At 45.1% G+C, this 20,903-nt stretch overlaps 1 protein-coding gene across 1 annotated transcript in view; it reads left to right on the forward strand.

The window, feature by feature from the left end:
* Positions 1-20,903, forward strand: part of LOC115112284 (E3 ubiquitin-protein ligase NEDD4-like) — a 53,943-nt gene that overhangs the window by 17,333 nt on the left and 15,707 nt on the right.

Below are 20,903 nucleotides of genomic sequence, written 5' to 3' on the forward strand. Positions count from 1 at the left end.
ATTGTGGTTTGTCTGTATTTGTACCACTAGAGATAGTGAATGCCACAAAGTGGGGTATTTATGTTGTACTTGTTATGTCCATCACCCATAAGATGGCTTATCTGAAATGCTCCGTTAGTTTCCATTTTAAATATATTGTTCTGTTTAGTAAAGCACTAAACCTACTCTCTAAGAGAGATGGCTGAGAGTTTGTGTGTAACTTTCAGTGATGTCCATTTGATAATGCTACCTCTCTTAATTTCTGATGCCATATCTAGTCTGTACCCTACATGTTGCTCTGTTTACTCAACCTTTGGGCTCCCTGCGAGCAAGCAGAAGCTACGTTCAGTAACTGAGAAGACAGAGTCAGCTAAGTCACGCGGTTAACAAGCCCAATGTGGACAAAAATTCAAAGGTATTCAGTTGTATAACAGTAAACCATTAACATACTTGAACCCAGCATAATGCTAAAGGAGAAAGAAAAGAAAGCCTCCCTCATGCAATACTTGTCTGCGGCGGCCTTGTGAGCATTTGTGTACACACGTGCTTTGGTTTAGAGGGGTTTTCCGTTTTTATTATTCTATTAACGCTTTGAGTAATCAGTTTAAGTATTTACCCCTGGCTAAATTTAGTTGTGAGAAAATCAGCCCCCCCCCTCGCTATAAATAAAGCTCCTCTGAAATATTCCCCGACTCCAGATAGTCTGTCCCGCTGTTGCACTGGCCAACCCTGGCCAGCCCTATGAATTCAAATTGAACAACGTGATACTAGAGAAGCGCTCAGTTATGCCAGCCATCCGCAGGCCTGGGGATCATGTTATGTAGGTAGTGGGTGTTTGGCGACGGAGCCTTTTACAGTAAAAGGATGGTGTGTTCCTCCTGCTAGACCGTGTTTGTAAAGCATCATGTGTCAGTCCTCCCCCTCTTTATCACTCATGCTCCATCTCCCTCTTTGCATTTAGCAGCTTGTCAAGTAAGACCTGCACCAGCAATTAGCCAGAGCTGTAACCTTTTATAACAGCTGAACTCTTATATAATCTCATTTAGGACATGAGATCCCCTCTTCATACCTCTTGCTTAAGCCCAGCAGGTCATAAGCATCGGTGCTCCTGTTTTTATGATTTATTTTAATCCAGTGATAGCCTCTTAGAGAAGCTCCTCTGGAAACATAATCTGAATAACAGTTGCAAAACATGTTTATTTAATTTATTCCACAGGACACTTTTGTTGACATTTTTGACTGGTATATTAACTTTAATTAGCTCCAATCAGTGCTGTTGCCTGGCAATGGCTTGTGCCATTTAAAGAGGACTGACTGATGCCATATGTTCCTGTATTTTGACTCTGTCTCAAAGTAAGAGTTATCTCTGATGTAGGGGAAACTAGATACTCAAAATGCTGGTGTATGTGTAGCCTGTCAGTGGAGCGTGAAGAGAAGGAAGACAAAAGCGTGCTGCCAGAATTGTGCCAGTGTGGTTTAGTCACGCGACGAGAGCTTTGTTGTTGGAATCAGAGGCGAGCCCTCATGGCCTCCACTGTGGCTACATCTCCTCACCCTTTTTTATTTTTCCCCCGTTATTTTACCAGGTAAGTTGACTGAGAACATGTTCTCATTTGCAGCAATGACCTGGGGAATAGTTACAGGGGAAAGGAGGGGGATGAATGAGCCAATTGTAAACAGGGGATTATTAGGTGACCGTGATGGTTTGAGGGCCAGATTGGGAATTTAGCCAGGACCCCGGGGTTAACACCCCTACTCTTACAATAAGTGCCATGGGATCTTTAATGACCTCAGAGAGTCAGGACACCCGTTTAACATCCCATCTGAAAGACGGCACCCTACACAGGGCAGTGTCCCCAATCACTGCCCTAGGGCATTGGGATATATTTTTTAGAGCAGAGGAAAGAGTGCCTCCTACTGGCCCTCCAACACCACTTCCAGCAGCATCTGGTCTCCCATCCAGGGACTGACCAGGACCAACCCTGCTTAGCTTCAGAAGCAAGCCAGCAGTGGTATGCAGGGTGGCAAATCACATCAAATTTTATTTGTCACATACACATGGTTAGCAGATGTTAATGCGAGTGTAGCGAAATGCTTGTGCTTCTAGTTCCGACAATGCAGTGATAACCAACGAGTAATCTAGCTAACAATTCCAAAACTACTACCTTATACACACAAGTGTAAAGGGATAAAGAATATATACATAAAGATATATGAATGAGTGATGGTACATAGCGGCATAGGCAAGATGCAGAAGATGGTATCGAGTACAGTATATACATATGAGATGAGTATGTAAACAAAGTGGCATAGTTTAAAGTGGCTAGTGATACATGTATCACATAAAGATGCAGTAGATGATATAGGGTACAGTATATACATATACATATGAGATAAATAATGTAGGGTATGTAAACATTATATTAAGTAGTATTGTTTAAAGGGGCTAGTGATATATTTTACATCAATTCCAATCAATTCCCATTATTAAACTGGCTGGAGTTGAGTAGGTGTGTTGGCAGCAGCCACTCAATGTTAGTGGTGGCTGTTTAACAGTCTGATGGTCTTGAGATAGAAGCTGTTTTTCAGTCTCTCGGTCCCAGCTTTGATGCACCTGTACTGACCTCGCCTTCTGGATGATAGCGGGGTGAACAGGCAGTGGCTCGGGTGGTTGTTGTCCTTGATGATCTTTATGGCTTTCCTGTGACATCGGGTGGTGTAGGTGTCCTGGAGGGCAGGTAGTTTGCCCCCGGTGATGCGTTGTGCAGACCTCACTACCCTCTGGAGAGCCTTACGGTTGTGGGCGGAGCAGTTGCCGTACCAGGCGGTGATACAGCCCGACAGGATGCTCTCGATTGTGCATCTGTAGAAGTTTGTGAGTGCTTTTGGTGACAAGCCAAATTTCTTCAGCCTCCTGAGGTTGAAGAGTCGCTGCTGCGCCTTCTTCACGATGCTGTCTGTGTGGGTGGACCAATTCAGTTTGTCTGTGATGTGTATGCCGAGGAACTTAAAACTTACTACCCTCTCCACTACTGTTCCATCGATGTGGATAGGGGGGTGTTCCCTCTGCTGTTTCCTGAAGTCCACAATCATTTCCTTAGTTTTGTTGACGTTGAGTGTGAGGTTATTTTCCTGACACCACACTCCGAGGGCCCTCACCTCCTCCCTGTAGGCCGTCTCGTCGTTGTTGGTAATCAAGCCTACCACTGTTGTGTCGTCCGCAAACTTGATGATTGAGTTGGAGGCGTGCGTGGCCACGCAGTCGTGGGTGAACAGGGAGTACAGGTATTATTTTGTCTCTCTCGTTCTGTCTTTCCCACTCTTCTTCCCTCTGCCTCTGTCCCTTGCCCATCTCTCGTGTGCTGACCATATGCCTTTTGGACATTGACAAGGCTAAGCACCATCTTGATCTGAGCCCTGATACCTCACTGAGCCTGATAAGTGACCATTTCTTCTGGTCAGTCGATACACCTTAATCACTATTTGGCGGTTTAAAGAGTAGCAGCCCCAGAATCACGATCAGCTCAGTGTTGTGGCCAAACAGAGGATAAACAAGACACCAAGCACAAGAATGAAGGAAAGGAGAATGAGATGAATGACAGTCTCATAATGTAAACATTGAATCTCCCTAATCGTGACGATCAGTCCCCAGGCAGTGAATTTCAACAGAGTTCAAAGGTCATGCTCGTTATATGCATCCCATCTGAGTGTTGTCCTGGATGATGTAAGAATGACCTGCTTTTCCTTTCAAGGTCATGTGTACAGATCCTGTACAGTAGCATAGCTGTTGGCAAACAACACTGTTTTCCAGGACCAAGCTGGTTAGCTACAGTAATTGGACTCTACCGAAAATGAAGAGCAGGTGACCGCATGCGTTGTTCCCTCTAATTTTTGCGGCACTGAGCAAATTTCAGGTCCGATGAGCACAAACTTCAACGTTGTGAAAATTCTCTGCAACTTCCGTTGTGAACACTGAGGTTGTACCCCCTTTAATTTACTGTTTTAACAGTGACCAGGTAGGCTACTGTGACTATTTGATCATAATCTAGGCCTACCATAAAAAAAACTATGGAGAAAATGCATCAGAGAACCGCTGTTTCCATATTCAAATGTTATATCATTCAGCCTACAGAAGGCCTACATTCCATGAGACTTTTGAAAAAAACATGCAGGGCTTGACATTAACCTGTTTATCCACTTGTCCTTCAGATGAGGTGGTGACTGAACATTTTTGTTTGATGCAAGAAACCACTTTACAAAATAAAATGTATTATTATTCCCATACCATTATTACAGAGAATCAGACACATTATGCTACCCTCTGCCTATTGGTTACTTAGCTTATTCAAGCCAAGGTCTACTGCAGCTCTGATTGGTTATGGCGCACCGGTCTGTGTAGAGTGCAGGCCTGAGTCGTGCCTGTCAATGCAATAGAAATCCTACTCCGATGTGCTCTGCCAACAAAATCTCTTGCATAGTTAGTTTTGCATACTAATTATTTTTGGTTCGTTATGTTGCATTGAAAGTGGCTATTGCATTGATTCGATCACAATTCCCACAGTAAAGGGAAATGTTGATATTGTTAAATAATGGGGAGAACTCTAGAAAGTTGAGTAAAGTTCAATCTCACACTTCTCTGCGCAGGCTGATATTTCTTCTGCTTGGCAGTTCTGACCACATGTACGTTTTTGTGTTCTTTTTTTGATGCATCAGAGCACCAGAACATATTTTTTTCTAAATTGCCTTAGTAAACCTTGTGACCTTGATAGTGATCTATCAAAATGGTGTAATTTGTTCCCCCTGAACTCTTACCTTTTTTTTATCTGGCCTGTGATCTTATCGAGATCTGAGGCAAATGTGTATAAGACCTCTTGTCTTGATGGATTTAGCTTCAGTAGAGCGAATAAATACAAAGTGAGTAGAGCGTATGGAAACAGTTTTTAAGATGAGAAAGGATTATGTGATTCGTCTTGTTTTCCATGTTGAGAGGCTCACTTAATGTCCATGGATACGTGTATGGACGTTTGAGCAGTACAGTATGCCTGGCTGACCCAGTTTTTCTGCAAGCTGTGGTTTTGGAAGCTGCTACAGGAAGGGGCTTTGTTTTGTGGCAGAGTGGCTGCAGAGCAGGTGCATCCAGACCAGAGGACCCCACATGCAGACCCAACTTTGTCCCTCTCTGAGGTGGTTTGTTGGCAGGCAGACTCTCTCCATGGAGCAGAAAATTGTCCTCTTCTCCTGCACAGACCATTAACTAACTCCTTGCAGTTGAAACACTTGGCCAAGGCCGTCCTTTCCCTTACATTACCACCACAACTGAGGCTTAAAAACAGAGGCTAATTGCAAAGCATTCTTCGACTTATAATTATTTTTTATACATACCGGTAAGTGGATGTTTTATCTGATAAACCTCATCAAAATAAATCACTCTGGCCTTTCTCTACCCTATAATGGGAAAGGTCTGTTCAGTAGGAGCTGCACTTATTCAGAATTCTACACAGCTTTTTCATTGTTTTCTATTTTCATTATTGAACTTATCTTTTTTTAAATGACATTCTTTATGACAAGATAATATATCCACCACACCGGGGCTCTAGAGACCGAGAGGGAGAATTCCTCTACTTTGTGGTTTGAATTTAATTTTCAACATATGATGTGTTTTCCTGAGAGAACCAGGGCATGGAAGAAGAGGAAGATTATGAGTAATATAGTCTAGTACTTTCACATTCTGGATGGACTGTTTACTGCTCTGTTTGTGTAGATGCCTTCCATACATTTGGTTTTATTATATTTATATTTATTATATATTTATATATTTAGATATTCAAAAAATATCTAGTTAACAGAAGAAAGGAAGACAAAATAAGGACAGAAGAAAAAGGAAAAGAAAAAGGACAACAAAGTGAAACCTCTAAAGAAACAAGAGACCATAATACAAGAAACAGCACTATAGAGAGATAGAACAACAACAACGCAGCCACTGCCAGCTAGCCTACTTCAGCAGTACTGTATCATTTGAATTATTTTAGTCAATAAGATTCCTGCTACGTAAGCTTAACTTTCTGAACATTCGAGACGTGTAGTCCACTTGTCATTCCAATCTCCTTTGCATTAGCGTAGCCTCTTCTGTAGCCTGTCAACTATGTGTCTGTCTATCCCTGTTCTCTCCTCTCTGCACAGACCATACAAACGCTCCACACCGCGTGGCCGCGGCCACTCTAATCTGGTGGTCCCAGCGCGCACGACCCACGTGGAGTTCCAGGTCTCCGGTAGCCTCTGGAACTGCCGATCTGCGGCCAACAAGGCAGAGTTCATCTCAGCCTATGCCTCCCTCCAGTCCCTCGACTTCTTGGCACTGACGGAAACATGGATCACCACAGATAACACTGCTACTCCTACTGCTCTCTCTTCGTCCGCCCACGTGTTCTCGCACACCCCGAGAGCTTCTGGTCAGCGGGGTGGTGGCACCGGGATCCTCATCTCTCCCAAGTGGTCATTCTCTCTTTCTCCCCTTACCCATCTGTCTATCGCCTCCTTTGAATTCCATGCTGTCACAGTTACCAGCCCTTTCAAGCTTAACATCCTTATCATTTATCGCCCTCCAGGTTCCCTCGGAGAGTTCATCAATGAGCTTGATGCCTTGATAAGCTCCTTTCCTGAGGACGGCTCACCTCTCACAGTTCTGGGCGACTTTAACCTCCCCACGTCTACCTTTGACTCATTCCTCTCTGCCTCCTTCTTTCCACTCCTCTCCTCTTTTGACCTCACCCTCTCACCTTCCCCCTCTACTCACAAGGCAGGCAATACGCTCGACCTCATCTTTACTAGATGCTGTTCTTCCACTAACCTCACTGCAACTCCCCTCCAAGTCTCCGACCACTACCTTGTATCCTTTTCCCTCTTGCTCTCATCCAACACTTCCCACACTGCCCCTACTCGGATGGTATCGCGCCGTCCCAATCTTCGCTCTCTCTCCCCGCTACTCTCTCCTCTTCCATCCTATCATCTCTTCCCTCTGCTCAAACCTTCTCCAACCTTTCTCCTGATTCTGCCTCCTCAACCCTCCTCTCCTCCCTTTCTGCATCCCTTGATTCTCTATGTCCCCTATCCTCCAGGCCGGCTCGGTCCTCCCCTCCTGCTCCGTGGCTCGACGACTCATTGCGAGCTCACAGAACAGGGCTCCGGGCAACCGAGCGGAAATGGAGGAAAACTCGCCTCCCTGCGGACCTGGCATCCTTTCACTCCCTCCTCTCTACATTTTCCTCTTCTGTCTCTGCTGCTAAAGCCACTTTCTACCACTCTAAATTCCAAGCATCTGCCTCTAACCCTAGGAAGCTCTTTGCCACCTTCTCCTCCCTCCTGAATCCCCCCTCCCTCTCTGCAGATGACTTCGTCAACCATTTTGAAAAGAAGGTCGACGACATCCGATCCTCGTTTGCTAAGTCAAACGACACCGCTGGTTCTGCTCACACTGCCCTACCCTGTGCTCTGACCTCTTTCTCCCCTCTCTCTCCAGATGAAATCTCGCGTCTTGTGACGGCCGGCCGCCCAACAACCTGCCCGCTTGACCCTATTCCCTCCTCTCTTCTCCAGACCATTTCCGGAGACCTTCTCCCTTACCTCACCTCGCTCATCAACTCATCCCTGACCGCTGGCTACGTCCCTTCTGTCTTCAAGAGAGCGAGAGTTGCACCCCTTCTGAAAAAACCTACACTCGATCCCTCCGATGTCAACAACTACAGACCAGTATCCCTTCTTTCTTTTCTCTCCAAAACTCTTGAACGTGCCGTCCTTGGCCAGCTCTCCCGCTATCTCTCTCAGAATGACCTTCTTGATCCAAATCAGTCAGGTTTCAAGACTAGTCATTCAACTGAGACTGCTCTTCTCTGTATCACGGAGGCCCTCCGCACTGCTAAAGCTAACTCTCTCTCCTCTGCTCTCATCCTTCTAGACCTATCGGCTGCCTTCGATACTGTGAACCATCAGATCCTCCTCTCCACCCTCTCCGAGTTGGGCATCTCCGGCGCGGCCCACGCTTGGATTGCGTCCTACCTGACAGGTCGCTCCTACCAGGTGGCGTGGCGAGAATCTGTCTCCTCACCACGCGCTCTCACCACTGGCGTCCCCCAGGGCTCTGTTCTAGGCCCTCTCCTATTCTCGCTATACACCAAGTCACTTGGCTCTGTCATAACCTCACATGGTCTCTCCTATCATTGCTATGCAGACGACACACAATTAATCTTCTCCTTTCCCCCTTCTGATGACCAGGTGGCGAATCGCATCTCTGCATGTCTGGCAGACATATCAGTGTGGATGACGGATCACCACCTCAAGCTGAACCTCGGCAAGACGGAGCTGCTCTTCCTCCCGGGGAAGGACTGCCAGTTCCATGATCTCGCCATCACGGTTGACAACTCCATTGTGTCCTCCTCCCAGAGCGCTAAGAACCTTGGCGTGATCCTGGACAACACCCTGTCGTTCTCAACTAACATCAAGGCGGTGGCCCGTTCTTGTAGGTTCATGCTCTACAACATCCGCAGAGTACGACCCTGCCTCACACAGGAAGCAGCGCAGGTCCTAATCCAGGCACTTGTCATCTCCCGTCTGGATTACTGCAACTCGCTGTTGGCTGGGCTCCCTGCCTGTGCCATTAAACCCGTACAACTCATCCAGAACGCCGCAGCCCGTCTGGTGTTCAACCTTCCAAGTTCTCTCACGTCACCCCGCTCCTCCGCTCTCTCCACTGGCTTCCAGTTGAAGCTCGCATCCGCTACAAGACCATGGTGCTTGCCTACGGAGCTGTGAGGGGAACGGCACCTCAGTACCTCCAGGCTCTGATCAGGCCCTACACCCAAACAAGGGCACTGCGTTCATCCACCTCTGGCCTGCTCGCCTCCCTACCACTGAGGAAGTACAGTTCCTGCGCAGCCCAGTCAAAACTGTTCGCTGCTCTGGCCCCCCAATGGTGGAACAAACTCCCTCACGACGCCAGGACAGCGGAGTCAATCACCACCTTCCGGAGACACCTGAAACCCCACCTCTTTCAGGAATACCTAGGATAGGATAAAGTAATCCTTCTCACCCCCCTTAAAATATTTAGATGCACTATTGTAAAGTGGCTGTTCCACTGGATGTCTTAAGGTGAACGCACCAATTTGTAAGTCGCTCTGGATAAGAGCGTCTGCTAAATGACTTAAATGTAAATGTAATGTAAATGTTTTAAAAACCAGTTCAGACATTGAGTCAGACAAGAAATATACATTTAGAAACACTATACCTTTTTGAAGTGGACTAAATCGTTGTTTATTCATTCGACCATTTAAAAAAACAAGCACACATAAAACTTGAAAAAGCCATACACAGTATGGCAGTGAAATAATAAAACTAAAACAGAAAAGAACATCTGTCATCATTCCAGTTACATCATAAATGTTATTCATATGGGCATAGAAGACATCAAACATATTTTTACTTTATTTTTAAAGCTGCCCAGAGAGGATGTTGTTTTTATGGGCAGAGGCAACTCATTCCATTCTGAGGCTCCAGTATAGAAGAAAGTACCTTTCCCAGCATTACTCCTGAACCTGTATAAGCACATATCAGCAACACCTGATCTGGTGCTGTGATTGTGTACATCCCTAACACGAGGAAAGTCATCACTTAGATATCTGGGCGCATGACCATAAATACTCCTGTAAACCAAACCTAGTCCAATCTGGGACACCCTAGCATCAACAGGCAGCCAGTTTAGTTCCTGAAAGCAGCTCCTGCCTATGTGAGTACGTGGAATCACCTTCAATACTACCTTGATCAGCTTATTCTGGGCTATCTGGAGCTTCCCCTTCATAAGTTTAGATAAGCCCCCAAACCAGGAAGTACTAGCAAAGTCAAAATTTGCATTGAATAAGGGCAGTAGCTAGCACTTTCATGGAGTCCTTATCAAGCAGCTTGGACTTTCTAGCCAAAAACATAGTCCTGGCGTTAACCTTCCCTAGCACTTTATTGGCCATGCTCACACCTCCCAAGCTTCCATCAAGGATACATCCCAAGTAGCTAACAGAGGTTTTAGTAGTCAGCACCTCACCCCCTAACTCAACTCTGATTTCAGATGACCTACACAATTTAGGTCTGGATCCAAAAATAAGAGCTTATTACCTCCAAGCCGTTTGTTAATGTTAGAAAGCTCTGTGCTAAGTATGCTCTCCAACACAGTTTTACTTTTGTGAGACACAAGAAGTGTAGAGTCATCCGCATAAAGAAAAAGACCGCAAAAACAAGCATGTTTCATATCATTAATATACAATAAAAACCGCAGAGGCCCAAGCACGCTCCCCTGCGGAACGCCACAAATCATTGGTTTTGCCTGAGACGGTGAACCATTAACCTCTACTACTTGCTCCCTTCCTGATAAGTAGGACTTTACCCAGCCTAAAGGGATACTGCTTAACCCCAGTGCCTCCAGTTTGGAGATTAGAAGACAGTAGTTAACTGTATCAAAGGCCTTCTGTAGGTCAAGCAGTACCATTCCACACAGATTTCCCTCATCAATCTCTTTCCCGATGAAGTCAGTCAAGTAAAGTAGACATGAATCAGTGGAGTATGTTTTTCTAAAACCTGACTGAAAATCATACATTAGACCCTGTTTGTTAACATATTCATACATTTGCTCATGTACAACTCTCCATGATCTTTGATGTTACGGAGGATAGATACAGGCCTATAATTCCCAGGGTCAGATTTCATCCCCTTCTTATACAGAGGTATAACTTTAGCTTGTTTCATGTCCCTGGGAAAGGTACCTTGTTCATGAGAGAGATTAAAGATATACGTAGTACAAGGGCCAATTTGCTCAGCAGAATCTATAAGAAACCGTGCAGGAATATTATCCAGGTCTGTGGCTTTGGAGTATTTAAGCTCTTCCAGCATACTGACTATTTTGGCTGTTTCTACCTTTGCAAAAGAAAAAGAGTTTGGCTGAACCCCTAACTCTACATAATACTTCTTGACTTGGTTGCTTCCATACAAACCAGAACTGGTGGGCAGCTTGCTAACCAGCTTGCTGCCAACAGAAGTAAAAAATAAAAGTTGAATTAATTGTCAACCTCTGCTTTTTCATATACCATCTCCCACTTGATGTTCAGTCCAATACAGTTTTAGTTTGTTTTTGGTAGTACTACTACCCCTACAGGTGACCAATCAATTTTACCCACTTCCTCCCTAAACTTTTCAACACAGTATTTTTTGAGTCCTCTGATTCTAACGGTGTTGTGACACTTAAATAATATATCTTTAAAAAGCCTCCTTGTGCAAAATGTAATAAAATGATCACTGATTCCATATACTATTACTCTACTCTGCAATATTTTAGATTTATCAGACACCAATATTAAGTCAATCATATTTTGCACTGTTTCACATATCCCGGTGGGATCTTTTATCATTTGGGTCAGAGCAAGTAATCTACAAAAGTGCATAAATACATTGTGGGTTGGGCTATTCTCTTTGCAGACATCAGTATTGAAATCCCCTAACAAAATTTGCACATATGAACGTTGTTTCATCTCATCAGTTATAATTGTTTTATCCTTTATGTATACCATTAAATGCTGAGAAATTTTAATGACTGGTCAATTGGAGTGTATTTGAGCCTAGCTCCGTAATAGCAATAACAAACGTTCATGTTTTACATTTTTGAGTGAAGAAATCCGAGCTCTTACTTGACAGTTTGAAAATTACCCATTTTAAAATCGACTTATTTCACCAGCTGGAAACCGTAAAAAAAACTAAAAAAAAAACTCTTGGCCTACTTTTGCCTGCCTTTTTGTCTGGTGGCTTTGAATCCATCATACACATACACTTCCTCTCTTTTTGAATACAATCACAATGCCGTATATCCAATATTTGGAAATAGAAATAATGATGATGACTTCGTAAAGATTTGCAAACTTGCGAAAATAACATTATCATTGCTATGACCTAGTCAGAAATACACTATGTACAAAAGTATTTGGACACACCTTCAAATTACTGGATTCGGCTATTTCAGCCACAGCCATTAAATCGAGCACACAGCCATGCGATCTCCACAGACAAACATTGGAAGTATATGGCCTTACTGAAGAGCTCAGTGACTTTCAACGTGGCACCGTCATAGGAAGCCACCTTTCCAACAAGTCAGGACGTCAAGTTTCTGCCCTGCTAGAGTTGCCCCAGTCAATTGTAAGTGCTGTTATTGTGAAGTGGAAACATCTAGGAGCAACAATGGCTCAGCCGCGAAGTGGTAGGCCACGCAAGCTCACATAACGTGAATGTTGAAGCGCATAGCGCGGAAAAATTGTCTGTCCTCGGTTGCAACACTCGCTACCGAGTTCCCAACTGCCTCTGGAAGCAACGTCAGCACAAGAACTGTTCGTCGGGAGCTTCATGAAATGGGTTTCCATGAGCAATGCCAAGTGTCGACTGGAATGGTGTCAAGCTCACCGCCATTGAACTCTGGAGCAGTGGAAATGAGTTCTCTGGTGTGATGAATCACACTTCACCGTCTGGCAGTCCGACGGGTTTGGCGGATGCCAGGAGAACGCTACCTGCCCGTATGCATAGTCCTAGCTGTAAAGTTTGGTGGAGGAGGAATAATGTTCTGGAGCTGTTTTTTATGGTTTGGTCTAGGCCCCTTAGTTCCAGTGAAGGGAGATCTTAACCCTACAGCATACAATAACGTTCTAGATTATTCTGTACTTCCAACTTTGTGGCAACAGTTTGGAGAAGGCCCTTTCCTGTTTCAGCATGACAATGCCCCCGTGCACAAAGCAAAGTCCATACACAAATGGTTTGTCGATCGGTGTGGAAGAACTTGATTGGCATGCACAGAGCCCTGACCTCAATCCCATCGAACACCTTTGGGATGAATTGGAACGCCGACTTCGAGCCAGGATTAATCGCCCAACATCAGTGCCCGACCTCACTAATGCTCTTGTTTTATATAATAATAATAATAATAATCACCTTTGACCATGTAGGCCAGTTGAGAACAAGTTCTCATTTACAACTGCGACTTGGCCAGGATATTTTTTTTTATAAAAGCAGTGTGACAAAAACAACCGTTACACATAAACAAACATACAGTCAATAACTCAATAGAAAAATCTTTGTACGGTGTGTGCAAATTTAAAAGAGTAGGGAGGTAAGGCAATATAGGCCATAGAGGTGAAATAATTACAATTTAGCATGAACACTGGAGTGAAAGATGTGCAGATGATGATGTGCAAGTAGAGATACTGGGGTGCAAAAGAGCAAGAGGATAAATAATATGGGGTTGAGGTAGTTGGGTGTGCTATTTACAGATTGGTGTGTACAGGTACAGTGATCGGTAAGCTGCACTGACAGCTGATGTTTAAAGTTAGAGAGGGGGTTCCAGTCATTGGCAGCAGAGACCTGGAAGGCAGCCAAAGGAAGTGTTTGCTTTGGGGATGACCAGTGGAATATTCCTGCTGGAGTGCGTGCTACGGGTGGGTGTTGCTATGGTGACCAGTGAGCTGAGAAGGCGGGGCTTACCCTAGCAAAGACTTATAGATGACCTGGAGCCAGTGGGTTTGGCGACGAATATGTAGTGAGGACAAGCCAACGAGAGCATACAGGTCGCAGTGGTGGGTAGTATATGGGGCTTTGGTGACAAAACGGATGGCACTGTGATAGACTACATCCAGTTTGCTGAGTAGTTTTGGAGGCTGTTTTGTAAATGACATCGCCGACGTCAAGGATCGGTAGGATAGTCAGTTTTACAAGGGTATGTTTGGCAGCATGAGTGAAGGAGGCTTTGTTTGTTGTTGTCCACATATTCTAAGTTAGAACCGTCCAGAGTAGTGATGCTTGTCGGACTGGCGGGTGCAGGCAACAATTGGTTGAAGAGCGTGAATTTAGTTTTACTTGCATTTAAAAGTAGTTGGAGGCCATTGATGGAGTGTTTTATGGCATTGAAGCTCGTTTGGAGGTTAACCTCTTGAAGCTAGGGGGCACTATTTTTATTTTTGGAAAAATAACGTTCCCAAAGTAAACGGCCTATTTCTCAGGACCAGATGCTAGAATATGCATATAATTGACAGCTTAGGATAGACAAGTTTCCAAAACTGTAAAAATATTGTCTGTGAGTATAACAGAACTGATATTTCAGGCGAAAGCCTAAGAAAAATCCAATCAGGAAGTGACTCATATTTTGAAACCGTTGTGTTCCTATGCATCCCTATTGGCCATTGAAAGGGATATCAACCAGATTCCTTTTTCTACGTATTCCCTAAGGTGTCTACAGCCTTTAGATGTAGTTTCCCGCTTTTATGTTGAAGAATGAGCGTAAAGGACCACATTGCGTAAGTGGCCAGCTGAGGGCTCTGAGTGATTCTTGCATTAAAAGAAAGAGGTAGCCATGTTTCCTCTCGGTCCTACTGAAAAGCCAATTGTCCCGGTTGATATATTATCGAATAGATATTGGAAAAACACCTTGAGGATTGATTATAAAAAACGTTTGCCATGTTTCTGTCGATATTATCGATATAATTCGGCGTTGTCGTGACCGCTATTTCCGGTGGATTTCTCAACATAACGTGACAAACAAATGGAGGTATTTTGGGTATAAAAATAATCTTTATGGAACAAAAGGAACATTTGCTGTCTAACTGTGAGTCTCGTCAGTGAAAACATCCGAAGATCATCAAAGGTAAACGGTTCATTTGATTGCTTTTCTGATTTTCGTGACCAAGCTTCCTGCTGCTAGCTGGACATAATGCTATGCTAGGCTATCGATAAACTTACACAAACACTTGTCTTGCTTTGGCTGTAAAGCATCATTTCAAAATCTGATACGACAGGGTGATTAACAAAAGGCTAAGCCGTGTTTCGCTATATTTCACTTGTGATTTCATGAATATGAATATTTTCTAGTAATATTATTTGGCCATTGCGCTATGCTAATTAGTGTAGTTGATGACAATTCTCCAGGATCCGGGATGGGTAGTTCCAAGATTAACACAGTGTCCAAGGAAGGGCCAGATGTATACATAATGGTGTCTTCTGCGTAGAGGTGGATCAGAGAATCGGCAGCAGCAAGAGCGACGTCATTGATGTATACAGAGAAAAGAGCCGGCCCGAGAATTGAACCCTGTGGCACCCCCATAGACTGCCAGAGGTCCGGACAACAGGCCCTCCGGTTTGACACACTGAACTATATCAGAGAAGTAGTTGGTGAACCAAGCGAGGCAGTCATTTGAGAAGCCAATGCTATTGAGTCTGCCGATAAGAATGCGGTGATTGACAGAGTCGAAAGCCTTGGACAGGTCGATGAAGACGGCTGCACAGTACTGTCTTTCATCGATGGCGGTTATAATATAATTTTGGACCTTGAGCGTGGCTGAGGTGCACCCATGACCAGCTCGGAAACCAGATTGCATAGTGGAGAAGGTACGGTGGGATTCAAAATGGTCAGTGATCTGTTTGTTAACTTGACTTTCGAAGAGTTTAGAAAGGCAGGGCAGGATGGATATAGGTCTATAACAGTTTGGGTCTAGAGTGTCTCCCTTTGAAGAGGGGGATGACCGTGGCAGCATTCCAATCTTTGCGGATCTCAGACGATACGAAAGAGAGGTTGAACAAGCTAGCAATGGGGGTTACAACCATTTTGGCGATTGATTTTAGAGAGGGTCCAGATTGTCTAGCCCAGCTGATTTGTAGGGATCCTGCTTTTGCAGCTCTTTCAGAACATCAACAATCTGGATTTGGGTGAAGGAGAAGCGGGGGGTGGTGGCTTGGGCAAGTTGCTGCAGTGGGTGCTGAGCTGTTGGTAGGGGTAGCCGGGTGGAAAGCATGGCCAGCCATAGAAAATGCTATTGAAATGATTGATTATGTAGATTTATCGGTGGTGACAGAGTTTCCTAGCCTCAGTGCAGTGGACAGCTGGGAGGAGGTGCTCTTATTCTCCATGGACTTTACAGTGTCCCAAAACTTTTAGGAATTTGACCTACAGGATGCAAATTTCTGTTTGAAAAAGCTAGCCTTAGCTTTCCTAACTGACTGTGTATATTGGTTCCTGACTTCCCTGAAAAGTTGCATATCGCTGGGGCTATTTGATGTTAATGCACAACACCACAGGATGTTTTTGTGCTAATCAAGGGCAGTTAAGTCTGGAGTGAACCAAGGGCTATATCTGTTCTTAGTTCTACATTTTTTGAACGGGGCATGCTTATTTAATATGGCGAGGAAAGCATTTTTTTTTAAGCACAACCAGACATCCTCAATATCCTTCCAGGATACCCGAGCAAGGTCGATCAGAAAGGCCTGCTCGTAGAAGTGTTTTAGGGCGCGTTTGACAGTGATGAGGGGTGGTTGTTTGACCGCGGACCCATCACGCACGCAGCCAATGAGGCAGTGGTCGCTGAGATCCTGGTTGAAGACAGCAGAGGTGTATTTAGAGGGCAAGTTGCTCAGGATGATATCTATGAGGGTGCCCATGGTTACAGATTTAGGGTTGCACCTGGTAGGTTCCATAATAATTTGTGTGAGATTGAGGGCATCTAGCTTAGATTGTAGGACGGCTGGGGTGTTAAGCATATCCCGGTTTAGGTCACCTAACAGTATGAACTCTGAAGATAGATGGGGGCAATCAATTCATATATGGTCTCCAGGGCACAGCTGGGGGCTGAATGGGGTCTATAACAAGCGGCAACGGTGAGAGACTTGTTTCTGGAATGGTGGATTTTTAAAAGTAGAACCTTGAATTGTTTGGGCACAGACCTAGATAGTATGACAGAACTCTGCAGGCTATTCCTGCAGTAGATTGGAACTCCGCCCCCTTTGTTAGTTCTATCTTGTCGGAAGATGTTATAGTTAGGGATGGAAATTTCAGGATTTTTGGTGGCCTTCCTAAGCCATGATTCAGACACGGCTACGACATCAGGGTTGGCGGAGTGTACTAAAGCAGTGAATAAAACAAACTTAGGGAGGAGGCTTCTGATGTTAACATGCATAAATCCAAGGCTTTTCCAGTTACAGAAGTCAACAAATGAGTGGCTGGGGAATGGGAGTGGTGCTGGGGGCTGCAGGGCCTGGGTTAACCTCTACATCACCAGAGGAAGAGAGGATGAGTAGGATAAGGGTATGGCTAAAGGCTATAAGAACTGGTCGTCTAGTGTGTTCGGAACAGAGAGTAAAAGGAGCAGATTTCTGAGTGCGGAATAATAGATTAAAGGTATAATGTACAGACAAGGGTATGGTAGGATGTGAGTACAGTGGAGGTAAACTAAAGGCATTGACTGACGAAGAGAGAGGTTTTGTCTCTAGAGGCCCCAGTTAAGCCAGGTTAGGTCACAGCATGTGTGGGGGATGGAACAAAAGGGCTATCGAAGGCATATTGGGCAGGGCTCGGGGCTCTACAGTGAAATAAGACAATTACTAACCAAAATCGCAATAGACGAGGCATAGGGAGAGGCATGTGTAGCCGACTGATCATAGGGTCCAATGAGTAGCACTCGATGAGTCAGGGAGCCAATTCCGTAGTCGCTGCTACGGTAAGGCGAGCTGGAGACACGGCGATTCAGACAGCCAGCGGGCCAGGGCTAACAGATGGGCATCTGGCAACGTCGCAACGGAAGAGCCTGTTGAAACTACCTCGGACAGTTACGACAGACTAGTCGCGTTGGATTGGCAGGGCTCCGTGTCAGCAGTAAAGGGTCCAGGCCAATTGGCAAAGAGGTTTTGTAGCCCAAGAATTGTCTGGTGGATCTCTTTGGCTAGCCAGGAGATGGGCCTAGCTCGAGGCTAACTGGTGCTTGCTTCGGCACTGAATGGAAGCAAGTCCCCACAGCGATGTTCCAACATCTGGTGGAAAACCTTCCCAGAAGAGTGGAGGCTATTATAGCATTAAAGGGGGGGACCAACTCCATATTATCAAATCAAATGTTATTAGTCACATGTGCCGAATACAACAGGTAGACCTTACAGTGAAATGCTTACTTGCGAGCCCCTAACCAGCAATGCAGTTTAAAAAAAAATACGGATACGAAATATAAGTAACAAGTAATTAAAGAGCAGCAGTAAAATTACAATAGCGAGACTATATACGGGGGGTAGCAGTACAGAGTCAATGTGCGGGGGCACCAGTAAGTTGAGGTAATATGTACATGTAGGTAGAGATAAAAATAAATAAAAGTTATGCATAGAAAATAACAGAGTAGCAGCAGTGTAAAAGGGGGGGGGGGGGGGGTAATGCATAAAGTCTGCGTAGCTATTTGATTAGGTGTTCAGGAGTCTTATGGCTTGGGGGTAGAAGCTGTTTAGAATCCTCTTGGACCTAGACTTGGCGCTCTGGTACCGCTTGCCGTGCGGTAGCAGAGAGAATAGTCTATGACTCGGGTGGCTGGAGTCTTTGACCATTTTTAGGGCCTTCCTCTGACACCGCCTGGTGGCAGGAAGCTTGGCACTGGTGATGTACTGGGCCGTACGCACTACCCTCTGTAGTGCTTTGCGGTCAGAGGCCGAGCAGTTGCCATACCAGGCAGTGATGCAACCAGTCTCAGGATGCTCTCGATGGTGCAGCTGTAAAACCTTTTGAGGATCTGAGGACCCACGCCAGTTCTTCTCAGTCTCTTGAGGGAGAATAGGTTTTGTTGTGCCCTGTTCACGACTGTCTTGGTGTGCTTGGACTGTGTTAGTTTGTTGGTAATGTGGACACCAAGGAACTTGAAGCTCTCAACCTGCTCCAGTGCAGCCCGTTTATGAGAATGGGGACGTGCTCGGTCCTCTGTTTTTCCTGTAGTCCACAATCATTTCCTTTGTCTTGATCACATTGAGGGAGAGGTTGTTGTCCTGGCACCCCACGGCCAGGTCTCTGACCTCCTCCCTATAGGCTGTCTTGTTTTTGGTGATCAGGCCTACCAATGTGTCGTCGGCAAACGTAATGATGGTGTTGGATTCGTGCCTGGCCGTGCAGTCATGAGTGAACAGTGAGTACAGGAGGGGACTGGGCACGCACCCCTGAGGGGCCCCTGTGTTGAGGATCAGTGTGGCAAATGTGTTTTTACCTACCCTTACCACCTGGGGGCGGCCCGTCAGGAAATCCATGATCCAGTTGCAGAGGGAGATGTTTAGTCCCAGGGTCCTTAGCTTATTGATGAGCTTTGAGGGCACTATTGTGTTGAATGCTGAGCTGTAGTCAATGAACAGCGTTCTCACATAGGTATTCCTTTTGTTCAGGTGGGAAAGGGCAGTGTGGAGTGCAATAGAGATTGCATCATCTGTGGATCTTTTGGGGCGGTATGCAAATTGGAGTGGATCTAGGGTTTCTGGGATAATGGTGTTGATGTGTGCCATGACCAGCCTTTCAAAGCACTTTATGACTTCAGACATGAGTGCTACGCATCGGTAGTCATTTAGGCAGGTTACCTTAGTGTTCTTGGGCATGGGCACTATGGTGGTCTTCTTAAAGCATGTTGGTATTACAGCCTTCTGGAACAGCTGGTGCTTTCATGTGTCAGTGTTATTTGCCTCGAAGCGAGCGTAGAAGTAGTTTAGCTCATCTGGTAGGCTTGTCACTGTGTAGATTTCAACTGTGCTTCCCTTTTGTAGTCTGTAATGGTTTGCAAGCCCTGCCACATCCGACGAGCGCCAGAGCCAGTGTAGTATGATTCGATCTTAGTCCTGTATTGATGCTTTGTCTGTTTGATGGTTCGTCGGTGGGCATAGCAGGATTTCTTATAAGCTTCCAGGTTAGAGTCCCGCTCCTTGAAAGTGGCAGCGCTAGCCTTTAGCTCAGTGTGGATGTTGCCTGTAATCCATGGCTTCTGGTTGGGGACAATGTCATCGATGCACTTACTGATGAAGCCAGTGACTGATGTGGTGTACCATCAGAGGAATCCCAGAACATATTCCAGTCTGTGCTAGCAAAACAGTCCTGTAGCTTAGCATTTGTTTCATCTGACCACTTTTTTTATTGATCTAGTCACTGGTGCTTCCTGCTTTAATTTTTGCTTGTAAGCAGGAATCAGGAGGATAGAATTATGGATTTGCCAAATGGATGGCGAGTAAGAGCTTTGTATGCGTCTGTGTGTGGAGTAAAGGTGGTCCAGATTTTTATTTATAAAAAAATATAAAAAACGTTTCTTTTTTTCCCCCTCTGGTTGCACATTTAACATGCTGAAAGAAATTTAGTAAAACTGATTCCAGTTTCCCTGCATTCAAGTCATCGATTTTATTCTCCAAAGATTGCACGTTTGCTAGCAGAATGAAAGGAAGTGGGGGTTTATTCGATCGCCTACGAATTCTCAGAAGGCAGCCCGCCCTCTGGCCCCTTTTTCTCTGCCTCATCTTCACACAAATCACAGGGATCTGGGCCTGTTCCCGAGAAAGCAGTATGTAGTCCCCGTCGGGCTCGTCAGACTCGTTAAAGGGGGAAAAACGATTCTCCCAGTCTGTGGTGAGTAATCGCAGTCCTGATGTTATTTTCGGTCATAAGAGACGGTAGCAGCAACATTATGTACAAAATAAGTTACAAACAACACAAATAAAAAAAACACAATCGGTTGGGGACACTTAAAACATCTGCCTTCTTCTCTGGGACCATTTTACTCAGTTAATGCCCATAATTTTGGAATGAGATGTTCCACGAGCAGGTGTCCACATACGTTTGGTCTGTAGTGCAGTTAAAGCCTTTTTGGGATTGGGTTGATAGATTTACATGGAAATTAAGTTTATTTCCACCAGAAACCATTCTTGCTCCCATACACCTCTGACTTGATCAATCACACACTCCACTCTTGGCAATTTTGATATGGCTGGTTTGACAGTTCTTTGAGTGATGTTAGTAAGCATGTGATTAATCCCTTAATGAGTCCCCTCTGTGATGTTCCTGAGAGAATGTCACGAGATCAGAGTAGCAAATTCTCAGG

This window comes from Oncorhynchus nerka, linkage group LG27 (assembly GCF_034236695.1).
Source record: "Oncorhynchus nerka isolate Pitt River linkage group LG27, Oner_Uvic_2.0, whole genome shotgun sequence".
Taxonomy (NCBI): Eukaryota; Metazoa; Chordata; class Actinopteri; order Salmoniformes; family Salmonidae; genus Oncorhynchus; species Oncorhynchus nerka.